General features: G+C 39.3%; 1 protein-coding gene across 17 annotated transcripts in view; it reads right to left on the bottom strand.

Moving 5' to 3' along the window:
• Csnk1g1 (casein kinase 1 gamma 1) overlaps positions 1–22,183 on the bottom strand; it is a 148,093-nt gene that overhangs the window by 45,817 nt on the left and 80,093 nt on the right. The gene's annotated exons all lie outside the window — the stretch shown is intronic.

The following is a 22,183-nucleotide window of genomic DNA, read 5'->3' as shown; positions in this document are numbered from 1 at the left end:
TTCCTTGTTTAGCCCTGGCTGTCCTGGAACTTGATCTGTAGACCAGGCTGGCCTCAAACTCAGAAACCCACCTGCCTCTGCCTCTAGAGTGTACCAACATGCCTGGCATCCACCTTTTATTTTTTTATTTTTTTAAAGAGTTATTTTTGGGGCTGGATTGATGGCTCAGCTGTTATGGGTTATGCTCACAAACAAAAAAAATTTTTTTTTATATATGTGTACATGTGTATGTATGCCATGTGTATACTGGTGCCCATGGAGGCTAGAAGAGGGCATCAGATCCTCTGGAGCAGGAGTAACAAGTAATTGTGAGATGGGGCTGCTGGGAACTGAACCACAGTCCTCTAAAAGAGTAGGATGAGCTCTTCATGGTTGAACTGTCTTGTCTCTCCAGCCCCCGTTCTTTTCTAATTTCTATGGATGAAACACAGGCAGAAGCAACACCTAACTATCCTTTCCCCAGGGAAGGCCTTATGTATCTGGAGATACTGTGACTCACTGCTACAAAGTGTGCATGCTTAGCTTTTCCATGCACTGTATGTATCAATCTGTCTTGTTCCTTTTAAACCTAAACCACTAGAGTATTTCAGTAAGCTCATGGCTAGTCTGTATCATCTAATAAAGTACTCTTGGCTCCTACTAATTCTGGAGTTTTTTTTATTCTGTATCCAAACAGAAACAGGGTTTAAACTGAACTGTCTTTTCCCCCTCCTCCTGTTGTTCTGAAGTCATTTTTCAGTTAATTTTAAACATTTAAGTGTAACAGTTGTTTCCAAGGAGTCTTGCTGAGAAATTCAACTTAGAGAACTCTACCCAAGAGGTTAACTCCTTTTATCTTTCAAACACATGACAGATGGAATTTGTGGATATACTTTAACTTAATGCTTAATTTATAGTATTTTTTTAATGTTTCTAAAATTTTATTTTCCTAACATTAGTATTATATTCCTCAAAGTTAGTTGTAGCAGGATCTGTTAGCTGTCTGGCCAATATTCATTATCTGTCCCCGATTTACTAACAGCACTTTTTTGGTTTGTGTGTTTATATATGTTCAGGACAGATGTATGTGTACATTTGTGTGTAGTACAGAATCAACCTTTAGTGTTGTTCCTGTTTTTGCTCATCCAGCCCTGGGATTACAAGGGTGCAGCACTGTGTCTGGCTTTTTACATGGGTACTGGGTGGGGTGTTGAACTTTTGGTCTTAAATTCACCGACTGAGCTATCTCTCCAGGCCCCAGGACTCTGACCATTGCAAGAAGCAACCTGCACAGTTACAATTGATTATAGGAATGGTCAATGAGATGGAAGCAAGTTTTGGGTGTAGTGGTTCTATCTAGAAAAGCTCTTTCAAGAAAGTTGATCTAAATGGAAGGGAAATCGTAAGGAACTCCAGAAGCCAACGAGAAATACCAAGTCCCTTCAGGATATAATGCAGCAACAGGAATAGATGTAGAGAACAAAAAGAGTTTGATACTTGACGTCTGTGGAATAATCACACCAAAGCTGGACTTTCCATCCTTTTACCCTGCCCCCCAACTCCTTTTTTTTTAATATGTTGGGGATGGAACCTTAGGTAAACGGTCTATACCTGCCACGCACACAACACTAGTTCAGAGGAGATAGCTGCTGCTTTAGATCCAGTATGTTTCAGATAGCCTCAGAGGTACCTCAACTGTTGAGTGCCAGATTTTTCATTTCTCTTTTGCAATGATTGTAAAAGCCTCATGTCATTTTTAAAGAAATACACTCAGATTTTACACCACTCGTGTGTAGTCTGTTTGTCAAAGCCGAATCCCGTGCCCACCTGGCCAGAACCCATCGTCCTGCGGAATAAGGGACCCCGCAAGAAACCCCGGTCCGTGGCATATACCTATAACTCTAGAGGTGTTTCTAGATTTTTCTTAATCTAACTGATCTACAGGTATATGCTTTATTTTTAAAAAGAAAAACCAAGACTAACCCTACTTAATAAAAACATTCTTCCTTTACTTGGTTGAATTCCAAAGTCTAGGCACACTATCCTCTTTTTAACTACCTAAATACACCAAGTCAGGTGTACTTAGTTAAAAAAAAAAAAGTTGATTGTTTTCAACAACCTTCAATATCAAACCTAAGTATCCCCCTTGCCATAAGCTTCCATATTTACTAAAAACTTACAAAAACATTATTTGGGCAACGCTTATAATTTTTTTTGTTTGTTTGTTTTTCAAGACAGGGTTTTTCTGTATAGCCCTGGCTGTCCTGGAACTCAGAAATCCATCTGTCTCTGCCTCCCAAGTGCTGGGATTAAAGGCATGCACCACCACGGCCTGGCAATGTTTATAATTTTAAACTATAATGTCACTAATAAATTCTGTCTGCAAACTTCACAGCATGAGGAGTTCCTGTTTGCTGCATGTGAGACTTCAGAAGGCTGCAGTGTGTATGTGGGGTGTCTGCAGGCCACAGCTTATTTGAACAGCATTTCTGGGGAGGTACTAGTTCCAAGATACTAATGCAGAAAGAGCTCAAGTCTAGAGTCTTGAGTCTAGTATTGCTTCTACTACTTCTAGCACATTCCTTTGCTCTGTGGATTGGATTTTTTTATCCTTCCCAACACAGAAGAATTTAAACTAGTTTCTCTTTAAATCTAAATTATGACTACAATTTCCTTTTAGCCACCTTCTAGGCTCATCTCTGTAAAGCTACAAACTCAGTGTGAATTAAACTTAAATTCCATGTGGAATAACAATTAAAATGTAAGCTATGAGTGTCATGCAACTAGAACAATGTTCACCTGAAACATCTCTAAAACTTAAAACAGAAACAGATGGAGTGACTTTGTTTCACACCTTCTGAATTAGAATTTCTAGGAGTGGAGCAGAAGCAAACAACACTCTGTAAGTGCTGGAAACTACACCTGGAGATGAGAAATATAAGACATTGCTTTGTTTTATGACTAATCTATTACTCAGAAAACACAAACAAACCAGTTTCTACAGTTATTTCGGATTAGAACAACTGAACTTATTTGTCTATTCATTTAAGACTGTTATAAACAGTTCAGACTGGCCTCAAACTTGCTATCTTCCTGCCTTAACATACAGACTGTTGGCACTGCAAGAATGTCACCAAATCCTGCTTGAACATAATACCTTTTAAAGGAAAAATTTAAAGGTTATTTAAAAGGCTTCCTAGTGATGAAAACAGTCTTCTATCACAAGTTTTTTAAGTTATTACAAAAAAATGGACTACCAAGTAGGAAAGTGTCTTCAGGACATGTAGTTGTAATTTAATGGAACTGTCTGTATAAAGAGTTGCCTGTGGGGCTGGCGAGATGGCTCAGCAGGTAAGAGCACTGACTGCTCTTCTGAAGGTCCTGAGTTCGGTCGGATCCAGCAACCACATGGTGGCTCACAACCACCCTGAGATCTGACGCCCTCTTCTGGTGCTTCTGAAGACAGCTACAGTGAAATATGCCGGAGCGAGCGAGCGGGGCCAGAGCGAGCGAGCGGGGCCAGAGCGAGCGAGCGGGGCCAGAGCGAGCAGGTCGGCAGAAGTCCTGAGTTCAATTCCCAGCAGCCACACACATGATGGCTCACAGCCATCTGTACAGCTACAGTGTACTCATACACATAAAATAAATAAATCTTAAAAAAAAAAAAAAGAGTTGCCTGTGAGCTGGGCAGTGGTGGCGCACGCCTTTAATCCCAGCACTTGAGAGGCAGACACAGGTGGATTTCTGAGTTCAAGGTCAGCCTGGTCTACAGAGCGAGTTCCAGGGCTGCCAAGGCTATACAGAGAAACCCTGTCTCCAAAAAAACCAAAAACCAAAAACCAACAAAAAACCAAACAACAAACAAACAAACAAAACCCCCAAGAGTTGCCTATATATTTGCATGACTGCCCATATAGTGGCTACAGACCTCCACGAGTCTTTGTATAGAGATTATCATACATTAATGTTTTACCCACCTCTGGGATGAATGCAAGTAAAATTTCTGAATCATTCACTCTTTTGTAGAGCAATCTCCAATTTACTGTTAATACAATTTAAATTAATATTATGTTGTAGACTTCTTTAATAACACTGGGAGTAAGGACAGTGTAAATGCAATACAAGCTATATACATAGTAAAGAAGGCATTTCTTGTGAATAATTATGAGAGAAAGGGTGATAAAGCTGAGCAAAGCAAATATGCACTAGACTCTTTGATTATGCCACATCAGAAACTAAGGTAGTTTTATAATCTGTCTCTCTCTGTCTCTGTCTCTTACTTTCTCTCTCTCTGAGGCTTGCAGAATTTCACTGCAACCTAGGCTAACAAACTCACTCTGGCCTGGGTTGACCTTGAACTTGAAATAATCCTATTTCTGTCTCTCTAGTAATGGGATGTCAAGCTTAAAAACTACCACATCAGGCTAGCTTTATAATCTTTTATCTGCTCTGGAAATAATGCATTCATAAGTGAGGCCTCCCATTAAATCAGCCAAAGGAAAAGGAACAGTTTAATCATAGGTTAAATCCTCAACAAACCTAAAGTGCAAGATTAGATCACATCATCCTGAGTATTTTTCCAGAAATAGCCTTTCCATTTAGCAATAGCATTTTCTTGTAAGTCCTGTAGGCCATATGTCTCACACATATATTAAGTTGTGTAGCACAGGAAGTAAGGTTACAACACCACAGCTAATTATCACAAATTTAATTTGGGTTAAAATGACCATATCAACATTAATTGTTTATTTAGCATCCAACCTGCTGCTACCTAAAGAGATTCCATAATGCACTATGAACTAAGCAGAGAGATATTTTAAATGTACATCAGGCTGAGAACTGAAATAAAAGCACCTGAAAGTTTTGGTAGTTTGTTTATATTATTACCTAATAATTGGTACTAAGAAAAAAACCCTAAGCTGGGCACTGGTGGCACATGCCTTTAATCCCAGCCTTTGGGAGGCAGAGGCAGGCGGATTTCTGGGTTTGAGGCCAGCCTGGTCTACAGAGTGAATTCTAAGACAGCCAGGGCTACACAGAGAAACCCTGTCTCAAAAAACAAAACAAAACAAAACAAACAAACAAACAAAAAACAAAAAAAACCCAAAAACAAAAAACAAAAACAAAAACCCCTAAGTTATCTAACTGTGAAGCAAACTCTACAATAAAATTTGGATATAAAACTAGTACTTCCATTAAAACTTTCTAGGGGGCTTATATCTATAGTTCCATCTATTCAAAGGTGGAGAGAAGAGGACTGCTGTGAGTTTGAGGTCACTGTGGGCTACAGTTTGTTTAAAAAAAACAAACAGGTGGGAGTACTTGTGGAAGCAGCAGAATGAGTTCATATGCCCAGCATGGTTTCTGGGACATAAGAAACAATGTTGTGTGTGTACTTGGGAAGGGAGGGTAGATGGTGGCAGTTTCACTGTCTAGACTAATGGGAAATCCACATTGTGGCTGGCCTCAAACTCATAGTAACCACAGCTTTGTCAAGATAAAGACAGGATTGCTGGGGCTGCAGCCAGCTCAAGGTTCAGTAAAAATGCTCTGAGATAAGAAGGCGGCCTTGGGGTTTTAATTGCTAGTTTTTGCTTTGTTTTTTGAGACAGAGTCTCTATGTAGCTCTGGATGTCCTTGAACTTACTATATAGATCAAGCTAGCCTTGAACTCACAGAGATCCATCAGCCTCTGCCTCCCTAATGTTAGGATTAAAGGCATGCACCACTATACCCAGACTAAGTTTTTTTTTTAAAGATTTATTTATTTATTTTTATGTGTATGAGTACACTGTAGCTGTACAGATGGCTGTGAGCCATCATGTGGCTGCTGGGAATTGAACTCAGGACAGCCCCGCTCACTATGGCCCCGTTCTCTCTAGTGTAATATACTGTAGCTGTCTATACCAGAAGAAGGCGTCAGATCTCATTATGGGTGGTTGTGAGCCACCATATGGTTGCTAGGATCCGAACTCAGGACCTTTGGAAGAGCAGTCAGTGCTCTTACCAGCTGAGCCATCTCGCCAACCCACAAGATTTTATTTATTTATTATATGTATACAATGTAGCTGTCTTCAGACTCTTCAGAAGAGGAAGTCAGATCTCTGTTATGGATGGTTGTGAGCCACCACATGGTTGCTGGGATTTGAACTCAGGACCTTTGGAAGAGCAGTAGGTGCTCTTAATCATGGAGCCATCTCTCCAGCCCTCTGCCTCCCTAATGTTAGGATTAAAGGCATGCACCTTTATACCCAGACTAGATTTTTTTTAAAAAAGATTTATTTGTTTTTATTTATATGAGTACACTGTAGCTGTCTTCAGACACACACCAGAAGAGTAAACTGGATCCCATTACAGATGGTTGTAAGCCACCATGTGTTGCTGGGAAACTGAACTCAGGACCTTTAGAAGAGTAGTCAGTGCTCTTAACCGCTGAGCCATCTTCAGCCCCTAAGGTTCATGTTTTTGTTTTTGTTTTTTAAATAGTTACCTTCTTTAATTGTGTGTGTGTGGAGTATGTGTGTGTGAGTGTGCATGCATGTGTGTTTGTCTGTCTGTGAGGGTATCGTCCTTTGGAGCTGGAATTATAAAGCTATGAGCTATTTGATGAGAAATGAACTCAGAAACTCTGAAAGAGCTGTGTTTGCTCTTAACTACTGAGCCAGCTCTCCAGTACTGTGACTGACTTACAAAGACAGAGTAGCTATTGAATTCCGAACAGTACCCTGTAAGCTAAGGGATGCTGATTCTTAACACACATGTAAACAATAACTAAAGTCATGACAATTCTAGTGAGCACTTGGAAGAAATAACAGGGGGAAACATGAGGCTATCCAAAATATGGCAACATCTGACAATTCATCATCCTGACAAACACGCCAAACTCCTATTATAGATATTGCCTCTGCTCATGTATGTCTTCTCTATAAACAGAAGATTAACTGCAGGCAGTAACTATTGGATATTAATAATATTTTTGTTTCATATCTAGCACTGGTCCAGGCATTTAGCTGAAAAAGGAATACTAATTAACAAATGCAGTGAGATGAAAAATGGGAGTTTATACCTGGAATGCATGCTTGCCTTAAGATGCTAAAATGCACATACACACAAAAAGCAAAGCAAACTTGGAAAATTTTAAATATACATGGAATGCAAACTAAATCAACCCCCACTCAATTTTTTTTTTCAAGACAGGATTTCTTTGTATAGCCCTGGCTGTCCTGGAACTCACTCTGAAGACCAGGCTGGCCTCAAACTCAGAAATCCGGCTGCCTCTGCCTCTCAAGTGCTGGGATTAAAGGCATGTGCCACTACTGCCCAGCTACCTCCCTCAATATTATCTGAATCTCCTTGTAATAAAAAAGATGTTCTATTGGGCTCAAGCTTCAATAGGAAAGATTGAAAGTAACTCAAGGTTGCAATCTTTCACACTGACTTTCTTCTATGATGGCTGTATCTACAGTTTACCTCATGCAATTCCCCTAAACAGGGGAACCACCATGCAAAATTATTCATTTTAGCTAATAGCACTAAAAAACACACTCAACAGTCTTTACTCTCTTAGCACCTGTAGAACTGAGTGTAGCACCAATGACCTCCAACCTCAGCTATGAGGGAGACTGAAGAACAAGGATCATAGGTTCAAAGTCATTTTAAACACAATTAAGACTTGGTCTGAAGAAAATCAACAACCAATTAAATGATAACAACAACAAAACATATCAGCCGTCCCATCTACACAAACTATCTGAGCTGTTTAAATGCAAAGGAAATTTGATTACCCCTCCTCTTAAAACTGTATAAGATCTCGCTTCTGAATTTTTTTTACGTAGTATTTTCAAATAATGGGTACCTGGAAAACTGAACATTGTATTTCTCTGATTTCCTACTCCTATGAATCACCAAGGTCTTTTCCATCTGACTTTGAAAAGGAACTTCTAGTTCCAGCCTTTGCAAATGAAAGAATCCTGGAAAATAAAAATAAAAATCCTCCCCACCCTCCCAATCTCCCTTGGGTATTTATGAGGTAAATACCAAATCTATGCTGGGGTAGCACTTTCCATGAGTTAGGGTTCAACATTCATTTTTGGGCATTTATATAAACAAGTCTTGAATATAAATTCACTGAAGATAAAATAATGAGTCAAAGAGTATACATACTTTTAACATTTTGCACATGTGTCAGCTTCAAGTCATTGTTAAAAATGTCTGAGAAAAACAATTTAAAAGGGGGAAATGTTTACTTTGTTTTAGAGGTTCCATTCCATAGTCACTAGGCCCAATGTGTCTGGAGTTGTGGCAAGCTTGGCAAAACATCACTGCAGAAGAATGCTGCTCACTTTACCACAGGCAGGAAGTAATGAAAGGGCAAAGGTAAATGTCCCAATAACTTCAAATATGCTTTCTCACAAGGTTCTGCCACCGTCCAACAGCACCACAAGCTGGTGTCAAAGGCTTTAAAACACAAGCCTTGGTAGGACACTTCAGATCCAAATCTTAACAGTATATAAGCAAAGCTGCCAGAGTACTAAATCCTCTTTATTCTGTCTCTTGTCCCAGGCCTACATTCAACAGTTACTGCCATGGTCCCATTACTTGGGGATCTAAGCTAAGAGGTACCTACTACCCAAATGCTTGCATTACCTCTTTTTATACTCAGTCATAGTGTGTGAAAGAGTCTTTTGCCCCCAACCATGGGAGAATTGTTCCTGTCTAAAAAAAAAAAATGCAGAGATAAAAATGGAAGAGACTGAAGGAAAGGAAGTCCAGTGGTCGGCCCAACTTAGGATCCATCTCAAGGGGAGGCTTCAAGGTCTCACACTATTACTGGTGCTGTGGTGTGCTTACAGATAGGAGCCTTAGTATGGTGGTGTTCCAAGAGGCCTGACCATCAGCTGACTGAGACAGATACAGATACTCACACCCACACATTGGACAGAAGGCAGGGAACCCTGTGGCTGAATTAGGAAAAGGCTGGGAAAAGTTGTAGAAGAGGGTGACCCCATAGGAAGATCAGCAGTTTCAACCAACCTGGACCACCAAGATCTCTCAGACACTGAACCACCAACCAGGCAGCATACATGGTCCATAGCCCCTGACATATATACAACAGAGAACTGTCTAGTCTGGCCTCAGTGAGAGAAGATGTACCTAACCCTCGAGAGACTTGATGCCTCAGGGAATGATGAAGCCTGGGGGTAGGGGAGGACATCCTCTTGGATACTGGGGGGAGGATGTGGAGGAATGGGATGAGGAACTGGGGGGAGGATGTGGAGGAATGGGATGAGGAACTGATCTGAAGTAATTTGCTCAGGTTGAGTAGAACAGTCAAGTCCTAAATTCTGACTCCTGCCTCTAAGTTTTGGTTTCAGGCCTTTCTACTACATTACATTTACTTACCTGTAAATTCACAGACTACCTAAATTCATAGACTTTAAGATTAGTGGGATGAACTCTGGGTCATATCACCTTGACAGGATCCAAATCTATTATTTCATTACCATACATGTATATAAGTATATGAACCGTAACGACAGTCGAAAACACCAATGATTAGGTTGATAGATTATTAATGCAAATGATTGAGAAAAATATTTGTGTTGGACAGTGGTGGCACATGCCTTTAATCCCAGCACTTGGGAGGCAAAGGCAGGTGGATTTCTGAGTTCAAGGCCAGCCTGGTCTACAGAGTGAGTTCCAGGACAGCCAGGGCTACACAGAGAAACTCTGTCTCAGAAAAAAAAAAAAAAAAAAAAAAAAAAAAGGAAAAAAGAAAAATATTTGTTAAAGATACACAGCTAAGACTTCAGAGGAAAAGCTCTAAATATTGCTTTTAAAATAGAACTTTCTGGCTGGATATGGTGGTGCATCCTGTAATCTCAGCAAGCAGACTTTCTGTACACTCTAGGCCACCCTGGTCTACGTGGCAAGTACAGGCCAGTCAGGCCTATATAGTAACACCCTGTCTCAAAACAAACAAACAAACAAAACAGTCCAACCAACACAAATAAATCCTAACATGGAATCAATTTTCAAATTAAGCCTAAAAATTAAATATATCATGTAGAACTTAAGAAAACAATTTGGTATATATTTAGAATGATACAGAAAACATAAAAGGCAGATAAAAATGTTTTTTATTCTCTGTGGGCCCATATTACAAATTGTTCCAAGAAGTATCCCAACTGGAAAAACAAGCCCATAAAATGTAGATGTGGCTTTGGCCACCAAAACTCATGGTAAAATCTGGGTGTCATAAAGACTCTCAGTGAAATTGGGTTGTCAGTGCAGCAGTTTGTACTTTTAGAGAAACTGATGGCTGTTTGCATAAGAATGCGTAAGGAATGAAATATAGTTTCCTCAAGAGCCATTTGCTGTAAGTATCTGGGTTGAAGAAGCAGCTCAGTGCTGGAGTGCTTAGCTGTATGGACTGGCTGGCTGCTCTGTCTGACCCACAGCACCACAAAAACAAATGCACAGGCCTATGATATATTGGCCTCCCCAGCCTCTCTTCTCTTCTATATATATGTCCTATTTTGTGCCATGAGTTGAAATTGTGTGATGTCTTCACCAGAAGGTGAGCAAAAGTTTGTACCCACAGTCTTGAACATCCAGAAACATGAATTAAGTATTTTTTTTAATTACTGTTTTAAGTATCTGTTATAGCAACAAAAAATTAACTATAACAGGCACTCACAGCACAGAGCCATACATTATGTCCCTTTTAATTAATTGTAGTACCCATCCTTCTTTAAAAGCAGAACAGACTTGGAAGATAAATCTAAGAGTCACTTTTTTTCTAAATGGAAAGGTACAAGTATTCTTATTACATGTTAGAACATCTTCTGGGTATATGTCCAGGAGTGATATAGCTGGGTCCTCAAGTAGTACTATGCCCAATTTTCTGAGGAACCATCAAACTGATTTCCAGAGTGGTTGTACTAGGTACAATCCCACCAGCAATAAAGGAGCGTTCCTCTTTCTCCACATCCTTGCCAGCATCTGCTGTCACCTGAATTTTTGATTTTAGCCATTCTGACTGGTGTGAGGTGGAATCTCAGGGCTGTTTTGATTTGCATTTCCCTGATGACTAAGGATGTTGAACATTTCTTTAGGTACTTCTCGGCCATTCCATATTCCTCAGTTAAGAATTCTCTGTTTAGCTCTGTACCCCACTTTAAAAATAGGGTTATTTGGTTCTCTGGAGTCTAACTTCTTGGGTTCTTTGTATATATTGGATATTAGCCCTCTATCAGATGTAGGGTTAGTGAAGATCTTCTCCCAATCTGTTGGTTGCCATTTTGTCCTATTGGCAGTGTCCTTTACCTTACTGAAGTTTTGCAATTTTATGAGGTCACATTTGTTGATTCTTGATCCTAGATCATAAGCTATTGGTGTTCTGTTCAGGAAATTTTTCCCCTGTTCAAGACTCTTCCCCACTTTCTCCTCTATAAGTTTCAGTGTATCTGATTTTAAGTGGAGATCCTTGATCCTTTGTACAAGGAGATAAGAATGGGTCGATTTGCATTCTTCTACATGCTGACTGCCAATTGAACCAGCGCCATTTGTTAAAAATGCTGTCTTGTTTCCACTGGATGGTTTTGGTTCCTTTGTCAAAGATCAATTGACCATAGGTGTATGGGTTCATTTCTGGGTCTTCAATTCTATTCCACTGATCTTCCCGTCTGTCCCTATCTATACCAATACCATGCAGTTTTTATCACTATTGTTTTGTTGTACAACTTGAGGTCACAGATGGTGATTTCCCCAGAAATTCTTTTATTGAGAATAGTTTTTGCTATCCTGTGCTTTTTGTTATTCCAAATGAATTTGGAAATTGCTCTAACTCTATGAAGAATTGATTTTAGGTAGGGGCCTTGAATTCCTGATCTTTCCAAGACTTTTAACATGAAGGGATGCTGAATTTTGTCAAATGCTTTTTCAGCATCTGAGGAAATAATCATATGGTTTTTTTCTTTGTGTTTGTTTATGTAGTGGATTACATTGATGGATTTCCATATATTGAACCATCCCTGAATCCTTGGAATGAAGCCTACTTATTCATGGTGAATGATCATTTTGATGTGTTCTTGGATTCGGTTGGCAAGAATTGTACATGTAATAAGGACACATGCTCCACTATGTTCATAGCAGCCTTATTTATAATAATCAGAAGCTGGAAAGAACCCAGATGTCCTTCAACAGAGGAATGGATACAGAAAATGTGGTACAGTTACACAATGGTGTACTACTCAGCTATTGAAAATGATGACTTCATGAAATTCTTAGGCAAATAGATGGAACTAGAAAATATCATCCTGAGTGAGGTAACCCAATCACAAAAGAACACACATGGGATGCACTCACTGATAAGTGGATATTAGCCCAAAAGCTCAAAATACTCAAGATACAATTTACAGACCACATGAAGCTTAAGAAGAAAGAAGACCAAAGTGTGGGTGCTTTGGTCCTTCTTAGAAGGAAAACAAAATACTCACAGGAGCAAATATGGAGATAAAATGTAGAGCAGAGCCTGAAGGAAAGGCCATCCAGAGACTGTCCCACCTGGGGATTCATCCCAGATACAGTCGCCAAACCTAGACACTATTGTGGATGCCAAGAAGTGCTTGCTGACAGCAGCCTGGTATAGGTGTCTCCTGAGAGGCCCTGCCAGAGCCTTACAAATACAGAGGGAGATGTTCGCAGCCAACATTGGATGGAGCACTGGGTCTCCAATAGAGGAGTTAGAGAAAGGACTGAAGGAGTTGAAAGGGTTTGCAATCTCATAGGAAGAACAACAGTATCAACCACCCAGATGCCCCCCAGAGCTCCCAGGGACTAAGCCATCAACCAAGGAGTACACATGGCTCCAGTTGTATATGTAGCAGATGATGGCCTTGTCAGGCATTAATGGGAGGAGAGGTCCTTGGTCCTATGAAGGCTCCATAGATGCCCCAGTGTAGGGGAATCAAGGGCGGGCAGGTGGAAGTGGGTGGATGGGTGGGTGGTGGAAGGACACCTTCATAGAAGCAGGGGGAAGGAGAATGGGATAGGGGGTTTCCGAGAGGGAGGGAAACCGGGAAAGGGGATCATGTTTGAAATGTAAATAAAGAAAATATCCAATAAAAAATAAATAAAAAAATTTTAAAAAAGAAATGTACAAACAAGTGTTTGCCACAGAATAGGTGCTGAGGTCTGAGCTGTGCTATTTTCATTTTATCCTCCATTCAAGTATGACTCTAACAGAGTAGAAGTGTCCTGATGTAGCATTCACATGATCTTACAATTTTTGTTACTTTAAAGGGTATGAAGACATTTGAGAAAGCAAAGTGAATTAATCTATTTTGTAGATCTTTTAACTTGAAAATGATAATGTTGACAGATTATGAAGTAAAGTAACACATACTTTTTTTTGGTTTTTTAAGACAGGGTTTCTCTGTACAGCCCTGGCCATCCTGGAACTCACTCTGTAGACCAGGCTGGCCTCTAACTCAGAAATCCACCTGCCTCTGCCTCCCAAGTGCTGGGATTAAAGGTGAGGTCAATTGTAAAGCAATATCTAAGTAAACAGAAAGTAAGTACACTATACCTATGCTGTCTCAGTATAACTACGTTACTACTACATTCACAGCAAATAGTTTTTCTCCATCAAAAATTTTCTTAAGGGCTGGGGGGGTGTACCTGGGTGATAAAATGCTTATCTATTCAGAGTCATGGTTTAAAAAAATTTTTTTTTGAGATAGAGGTTCATGTAGCTCAGACTAGTTTTGAACTCATCATGTAGCTGAGGACTACTGTGAACTTCTGTTCTTCTTACCTCTACCTCCTAAGTGCTATGATTATAGATGTAAACCATCACACACTAATGGGAGCCATGGATTTTGTCTTAAAGTTTTCTAGGAGTCACATTTTAAGAATGTGAAATTAAATGTAAGAATATACTATACTTATCTAATATCCAAAATGTCATTTAAACATGCAATTTATTTTTAAATTCTCTTTGTATGGGTGTTTTGCCTTCATGTATAGCTGTATACTACATGCATGGAGTGCCTGAGGAGGCCTGAAGAGGGTATGATAAATGCCGGGACTAGAATTATAAACAGTTGGAGCTACCATGTGGATGCTGGGAATTAAACCTGGGTCTTTTGCAAGAATAATCAATGCTCTTAACTGCTGAGTTAGCTCTCTAATCCTAAACACAGAATCAATTTTTAAATTACATTTTAAACTTTTTTTTTAGGGGGAGAGCAAAATGTTTGAAATTCAATATGTAGTTACATTTACATTTAGATTAAAGGACTTCAGTTCTGAATGTAGTTGTAATAGACAGAAGTGAGGCTGGAGAAAGAGAGGAAGGAGATTCTATTCTTAGCATTCAGCATGACCCAAGAGCCCATAATGTTTCTCCTTCCTCCCAACTCTCCAAACTCAAGTCTACTTCTCTGGAGGCAGTCACAAGCTGTCTCCTTTTTATAAGCTCACATATGTGCCCACCTTGCATATATATGGCATGCCCAGAACTTATAAGCACACATAATCTGAGTAGGATGCCGATAAAAACCACTTTGGTAAGTGTGAACACATGCTGGTTACAGGCGTACAGGTGTGTAGTCTTAGCACACGTTTTAGGCCAGCCTGGGGTTTTGTTTTGTTTTATTTTGTTTTGTTTCAAGACAGGGTTTCTCTGTGTAGCCCTGGCTGTCCTGGAACTCACTCTGTAGACCAGGCTGGCCTCGAACTCAGAAATCGGCATGCCCCCTCTCCTAAGTGCTGGGATTAAAGGTGTGTACCACCACCACCACCGGCTCAAATCTTAAGTATACCAAAAGCAAGTAAAATATGTACAGACACATACCTACCTCTGGACCTTGGCTTATTTTGTATCCAGAACTCTTTTCTTACACTTCTATTTTAACATACTTGTTAAGACAGTAGATTTTTGTTAGTGAAAACATCATTTCCACGCTGGGTGGTGGTGGTGGTGTGCACCTTTAATTATAGCACTGGGGATTGGGGAGAAAAGGGAGCAGATCTCTTGTAGTTTAAGGCCAGCCTGGTCTACAGAGTGAGTTCCAGGACAGGCAGGGCTTCACAGAAAAACAAAACAAAACCAAAAACCAAACCAACCAAATAAACAAAACATCATTCCTTAGATTATCATTAGTTAGTAGAACAAGATATTCTATAGAACAGTCAGGGAGGATGAATGGAAGTGATATGAACTAAAAAGAGTTAAAACATTTGTTAAGCTGCTCAAAGTTCAAGAATGTAAAGGTGTAGAGCTGACAAAAACTTTCCTAGTAGATGAACTTAAGAATTGCAAAAAGAGGGGCTGGTGAGGTGGCTCAGAGGTTAAGAGCATTGACTGTTCTTCCGAAGGTCCTGAGTTCAAATCCCAGCAAACATATGGTGGCTCACAACCATCTGTAATAAGATCTGACTCCCTCTTCTGGTGTGTCTGAAGACAGCTACAGTATACTTACATATAACAATAAATAAATTTGCCAGGTAGTGGTGGCACACGCCTTAAAAAAAAAACAAAAACAAACAAATTACAAAAAGAAAAACAGGAGCCTAGCATGGCTGTCCTCTAAGAGGCCTAACAAGCAGCTGACTGAGATAGACACAGATACTCATACCCAACCACTGGACAGAAACCAGGGACCCCTGTGCTTGAATTAGGGAAAGGCTGGAAGAAGCTAAGGAGGAGGGTGACCCTACAGGAAGACCAGCAGTCTCAACTAACCCAGACCCAGAGATCTCTCAGACACTGAGCCACCAACCAGGCAGCATATACTAGCTGATCCAAGACCCCTGACACATATATAGCAGAGAACTGCCTGGTCTGGCCGCAGTGAGAGAAAATGCACCTAACCCTCAGGGCACTGAGGCCTCAGGGAGTGGAGAGGCCTAGTGGGGGCGAGGATGATGACATCATCTTGGAGTCACAGGGGAGGAGGAATGGGATGAGGAACTGTGAGAGGGCAGACTAGGACAGGGGTGATGACTGGACTGTTAAAAAAAAAAAAAGTAGAGGGCGGGGTGGCAGGCATGGGGAGGGGGGAGGCAACAGGGGTTTGTTTTTGTTTGTTTTTTTGTTTTTTGGAGGGGAAACTGGGAAAGGAGAAATTCGCATGTAAATAAAGAAAATATCTAAAATAAAAAAAAAATGAAAAAAAAAAAAAAAAAAAAAAAAAAAAAAGAAAAAAGTAATAAAAAACCCAAACCAACCAAACCAAACAAAACAAAAATGATCACCAATGTTAAAGATGCATCTTTTGTTGTTTCTTCTAAAGCATTCTTATAAACTTGCACTCTAAAAATCTTAGTAAACTGCTATTTTGATAGCGGGTGTAAGGAATATTTATCTTTTTTTTTTTAAAAAAAGATTTATTTATTCATTTTATGTATGTGAGTACACTGGAGCGATATAGATGGTTGTGAGCCTTCATTTGGTTGTTGGAATTGAATTTTTAAGGCCTCTGCTCACTCTATATGTATAGAGTGTATGTATAATATTATTATACATAAGTACACTCTAGCTGTCTTCAGATGTTCCAGAAGAGTGTGTCAGATCTCATTACAGATGGTTGTGAGCCACCATGTGGTTGCTGGAATTGAACTCAGGACCTTCGGAAAAGCAGTCAGCACTCTTACCCGCTGAGGCATCTCGCCAGCCCCACGAATATTTATTTTATGCAATCTTTTAAAACAAACAAAACAACAGATTCTTACTTTCCCTTTGACAATCCTAGAACTCTCTAAGTAGACCAAGCTAGCCTTGAACTCACTGAGATCTGCCTGCCTTTGCCTTCTGTGCACAGTACAGGTATGCGCTACTTGGCTTTATATAATCTTTTACTGGAATGGAAAGAAAAAATACTTTCTTACCAATAATACAGACTTTTGTTTCACAGTACTTGATAGCTTTTAGGATATTAAATATTAGCTCCCCTCTAAGTGATTAACCTTGATGTACTATGATAAAGATGTAGTAGAGTGCCTGACAAGCATTGAGCTTACTCTAGCCTTTTGTTTGTAATAAACTTTCCCTAGTCTACACATCAAACAAGCATCCTCTCTCTGTCCACAGCAGTGGTTTTCAACCCATGGGTCATGACCCCTTTGGAGGTTGAGACACTTTCAGAGGTGTCGCCTGAGACCACAGGAAAACACAGATGTTTTACATTGTGATATAAAACAGCAGCAAAATTACAGTTATAAAGTAGCAATAAAAATTGTCTGGGGGTCACTACAACATAAGGACTGTCTTAAAAGGTCTCAGCAATAGGAAGGTAGAGAACCACTGCTCTAAGAGTCTCTACATGCTATTCAAGGCCCAAAAGATAGCTTTGAGAATAAGGAAGAAAACACATAGGCAAGCAGTAAGAAAGATGACATTAAGACAAAACAATATTGTGTTACAGGGCAGAAAGTTGCACTAGAACCATAACCACTGTGCACATCTGAAAACTGAGGCCACCAGAGCCTGCTATGGCTCTTCTAACTCCCTGTTCTAAATCTTTGCCTGTGTAAACACAGTAACAAGTTCTGGAAACTAACACAGCCTTTCAGTACAGTTAACTTTATACATAAGCTAGATGGGCTTATTTCCAGAATGTGACCTTCTGTTTTGAATGTAAAAGACAAGTTTCAAGTAACAAACACTGCCTTCACACTAAGAAAAATGCTTTCAGCCTTCAGCTGGTCTGTACTTTGCAAAAGTAACACACTACAAGGGTGTTAGCATATACACAGGTCAACAATTTCACAATACTCTACTGTACCTGAAAAAACTAACAATCCAAAATGTGTAAAATGTAAGTGGCTTTTTCTCTTGCAAGAGAGATCTTCCAAATCTCTTTTTGCTTTGTAATTTTACAAGTAAAGGAAACCCTGAGTGGCTTTTTATGCCTTCCTCTTTTACAAAACATAACTAAACTTAAAAGTTTTAAAATTATTTATTTGCGTATGTGTGCCATGACCCTTGTGTGGAAGACAGAGGAAAATTTTAAGAGTTCTGTCCTTTCACCAAGGGTTCTGGGACTGAACTCAGGAGCCAAGCTTGCACAGGAAGCACTTTTACCTGCTGGTCCTCACTTCTCTTTTTAATCCCCCTTAAGACATGATTTCAATATATAGCCATCTGAGTCATGGTATTGTAGGCATGTGCCACAAACCCTGACTAAAGAGAAGGGTCAACTAGGGTTGGCTCCATAAGAGAAGCAAGTCTCTTACAGCATATACATAATTGGCTTTGTTCCTATTCTACTATATACTAGAGTTAGTGAGTAAGATCCAGTGTGAAAATAGTCTCTCAGTGTGCCTAATATTTGTAATGTGGTGATCTGATGTAGTTACCTACACAGCCCATACCTGACAGTTACTAATGCAACTGCATACCCCCCACACCCTCATAATGTTTTAAGTTTATGATTTTTACACTGGTCATACTCACAGCTGACCTGGACCTCCAGACTGACAACCCACATGCCTATACAATCACAGAATTCATCCTGATCCCATGGTTGGGTCCCAGACACCAGTTATTTTCTTTGGTCAACTAATAAAATAAAGGTTCATGTTATATTGTTTCATTCCTGGAATGACAAACAGAATTCATAGTACCACTATTCTAAAAAACCCAGACTTTGCATTAGGCCATTTTATAAATTTTGTTTGTTTTTGAGACAAGATCTCAACTACATAACTCTAGTTTGCCTCGAATTTACTATGCAGACCACACTATCCTTGAATTCATAGAGTTCTGCTGGCCTCTACTTCCCCAGAGTTAGGAGTCAAGATGTGTGTGATCATACTTGGCCAAATTAATTCATCTTTAATTTCATTTTATTTTACATATATAGCTGTTTTGCTAGCTTATTTGCCTGTGCATCATGTGCATGGAATGCCCTTGGAGGCAGGAAGTGGGCATTGGATCACCTAGGATTGGAGTTGGGGGCCATCTGGCATGGGTCTTGAGATCTGAAGTTGGGTCATCTGGAAGAGTAGAGTGTACTTACTCTGCAAAGCCATTTCTCCAGCCCCATTTTAGACTATTTTAACTCAACAAAATCAACTTGTAAAAATTCTGGGATTTAACTTAGAAACAACGTCAATTAAGCTTTCAATGACTCCAGTTCTAAAAGACCTGACAATTCACCTGAAAGTGTTCCTGTATGTATGTAGTGCATATATATGTACATATATATATACACACATATACATATATGTATGTATATATATATATATATATATATATATTCAGAGACACACACATAAAAAATAAAATAAGTATTTTTAAAATAGAAAACAAATAATTAGTACAAAATAAGTGATTTATAACTTTTAAAGCTTAGTAAATAAAATAACCCTATTCCCTGGTACCTCATCACCCCACACCCAGCATCATGTATCAGTCATTGAGTGGATGTAGACTATAATATCAATGTTCTTTTAAATGTCAGTTTATAATTCTTTCTGCGTTGGACATGGTATAATCTTAGCATTCAGGAGAATAGATCAGGAAGATAACAAGTCAGGGGCAGCCTGGATCACACATATAAAACAAAAAAGATAACAAAACAGTGTGTCTCTTATTGATTTAATCCTGGTAAAAGTAATTAGGATACTTTACTCAAATATCCTGATTTTGTCATTCATGTCTCTCTATTCAGCTTCCTTAAGACAAGTAATCCCGAACTACGGACACAAGCAAAGGCAGGGTAAGTGGGAAAAAGGAGAGTATGATAGAGAGAGGCAACAGTTCCTGCAGTGAAATGTGGCTCCAAGTGCTTATATCCCGAGAACTCATCACCTTAACCAAATGCCTGGTCAAATTCCGGAGGGAATCTACCATAAGTCATCTAGTACTTTTACTAAATATGTCCAAGTTATTGTTTTAAAACACTAATTATGGGGACCAGTAAGAGATCACAGAGGGTAAAGCATTTGCTGAATAAGCCCAATGACATTTCTCTTAATAAGATTAATTTGTATTACTTTAAAATTATGTGTATTTTAAATACTGTGTGTATGGGTATGTGCATGTGAACCCAAGTACCCATGGAGGCCAGAGAAGGCATCGGATCCTATTTCTTTCTTTCTTTTTTTTCTTTAAATTTCTTTTTTATTTTTATATGTAAGTACACTTTAGCTGTCTTCAGAAACACCAGAAGAGAGCATCAGATCTCATTATGAATGGTTGTGAGCCACCATGTGGTTGCTGGGATTTGAACTCAGGACCTTCAGAAGAGCAGTCAGTGTTCTTAACTGCTGAGCCATCTCTCCAGCCCTCATCCTATTTATTTCTAATGCATAATACTTGTGGGACAATGTGTAGCTTTAGTCAGACACTTGAAAGAAACTGTGTGTGTGTGTGTCTGTGTGTGTGTGTTTATATATTTCCCCCTCCTACTACTCAAAAGTACCATGTGATATCGTTTGGCAAAAATTATTTCCATATATTTCTTTCAATTATTTTTCTAGAATCATTCAAAATAAAATTTCACCTTTCATTTTCTTACTCTTTAATATCTGATAATTAACATATTAAATGGTGTGTTAAGTGAAACAACATAGGAGTCTATCATGATGTACAGACTCAATATTCAAGAGGCTACGGCATATTGAAAGAATTCTTTGGTATATGGCAAAACCAAAAGTAGTGATTAAAAACTAAAGAAAGCAATGGTTATACATTTAACCAAACAGAAAAGTTCCTAGTTTAGTAAATCAAGCCTCAAGTTTTGATCACAAATAGGTATTCTTTAAAATTACTGTCAATGCTATTTCCCAAACAATTATACATGTATCTTTTATACACTGATAAATTTACTGAGTGGACCTGCATTACAATGGGATAATTTTAACATATTGTTGATATTTATTTGTTTTTCTGTGCAGCCCTGTCTATTCTGGAACTCGCCCTGTAGACTAGCCTGGCCTTGAACTCAGAGATCCTCCTGCCTCTGCTGCCAACTTGATTTTAATTTTAGTTTTTCTTATTTCTGGGGCTTGTGATGCACACCTGTGACTCTAGTACTTGGAACATGGGGGCAAGATAACAAGGAATTCAAGGTTAATATGGACTATCTGAAACCCTATTTCAAAATAATAAATTCATACCTAAGTAAATATAAGGGGCTAGAGAGAGAACTCCGTGGGTGAAGTGGTCACTATAAAAGGATAAGGATCTGAATTTAGATCTTTAGCATCCCATAAATACTAGGTTGGTATGGTATCTGTCTATAATCCCAGCCCTCAGGAGGCACACACACACTTAAAGAAACAAAGGGAAATTTTAAAATCTCCCTTCTAAAGATACCCAAGTAGGTGGTGGTAGCACACACCTTTAATCCCAGCACTCATGAGACAAGATCAGCCTGGTCTACAGAACAATTTCCCAGGACAGCTAGGACTACTAAGAGAAATCCTGTCTCAACAAACAAACAAACAAAAACAAAAAACAATTAATATTTCATAGTTACAGGCCTATGATGAGTAATAGGAAAGCACTGGTGAGAACAATACCGACCACCATGATTGCTCCATCAATGCCTCTGATTAGAAAGTGTTTGTCTATAAGGCTGCCGTAACACCTTCATTCTGAACACAGTAGCATATGTGCTTTGGCTGCTCACACCTAGCCACTAAAGAATCACAAGTGCAGCCAGAAACCTGGGACAACTGCTTATATTTAACACATTTATGGTAGACAGATCTCTGAGTCTGAATCTACAGAGTGAGTTCCAGAATAGCCAGTGCTGCACAGAGAAACCCTGTCTCAAAAAATAAAAAAAGTATTCTTGCTTTAGAACAGTGATTCTACAACAACTCATAACAGTAGTACAGTTATGAAATAGCAATCAAATAATTCTATGGCTGGGGTCACCACAACATGAAGAACTGTATTAAAGGTTTGCAGAGAACCACTGCTCTAGAGTAGATTCAAACATCACCAAAGTTCTCATCTTGGAAAAGCCTAGCTACCACTTAGTTGCAGACAAGAATATTAAGACAACATGAACTCCTGTTAAGAGTGGTGGGTAAAACTAGGCAGAGTTGTACACTTGTAACCCCAAACATAGGAGGGTGACAGGAAGGATTTCAAGTTCAAGAAACAAAGAAAACTTCAAGGCCAGCCTGGGATACACTGCAAGATACTGTCAAAACCTACCAACTATAACCAGAGAGAGAG

The sequence above is a fragment of the Mastomys coucha genome, unplaced genomic scaffold (assembly GCF_008632895.1).
Source record: "Mastomys coucha isolate ucsf_1 unplaced genomic scaffold, UCSF_Mcou_1 pScaffold23, whole genome shotgun sequence".
In the NCBI taxonomy this organism is placed as follows: Eukaryota; Metazoa; Chordata; class Mammalia; order Rodentia; family Muridae; genus Mastomys; species Mastomys coucha.
This window is presented reverse-complemented; position numbering and strand designations above follow the sequence as displayed.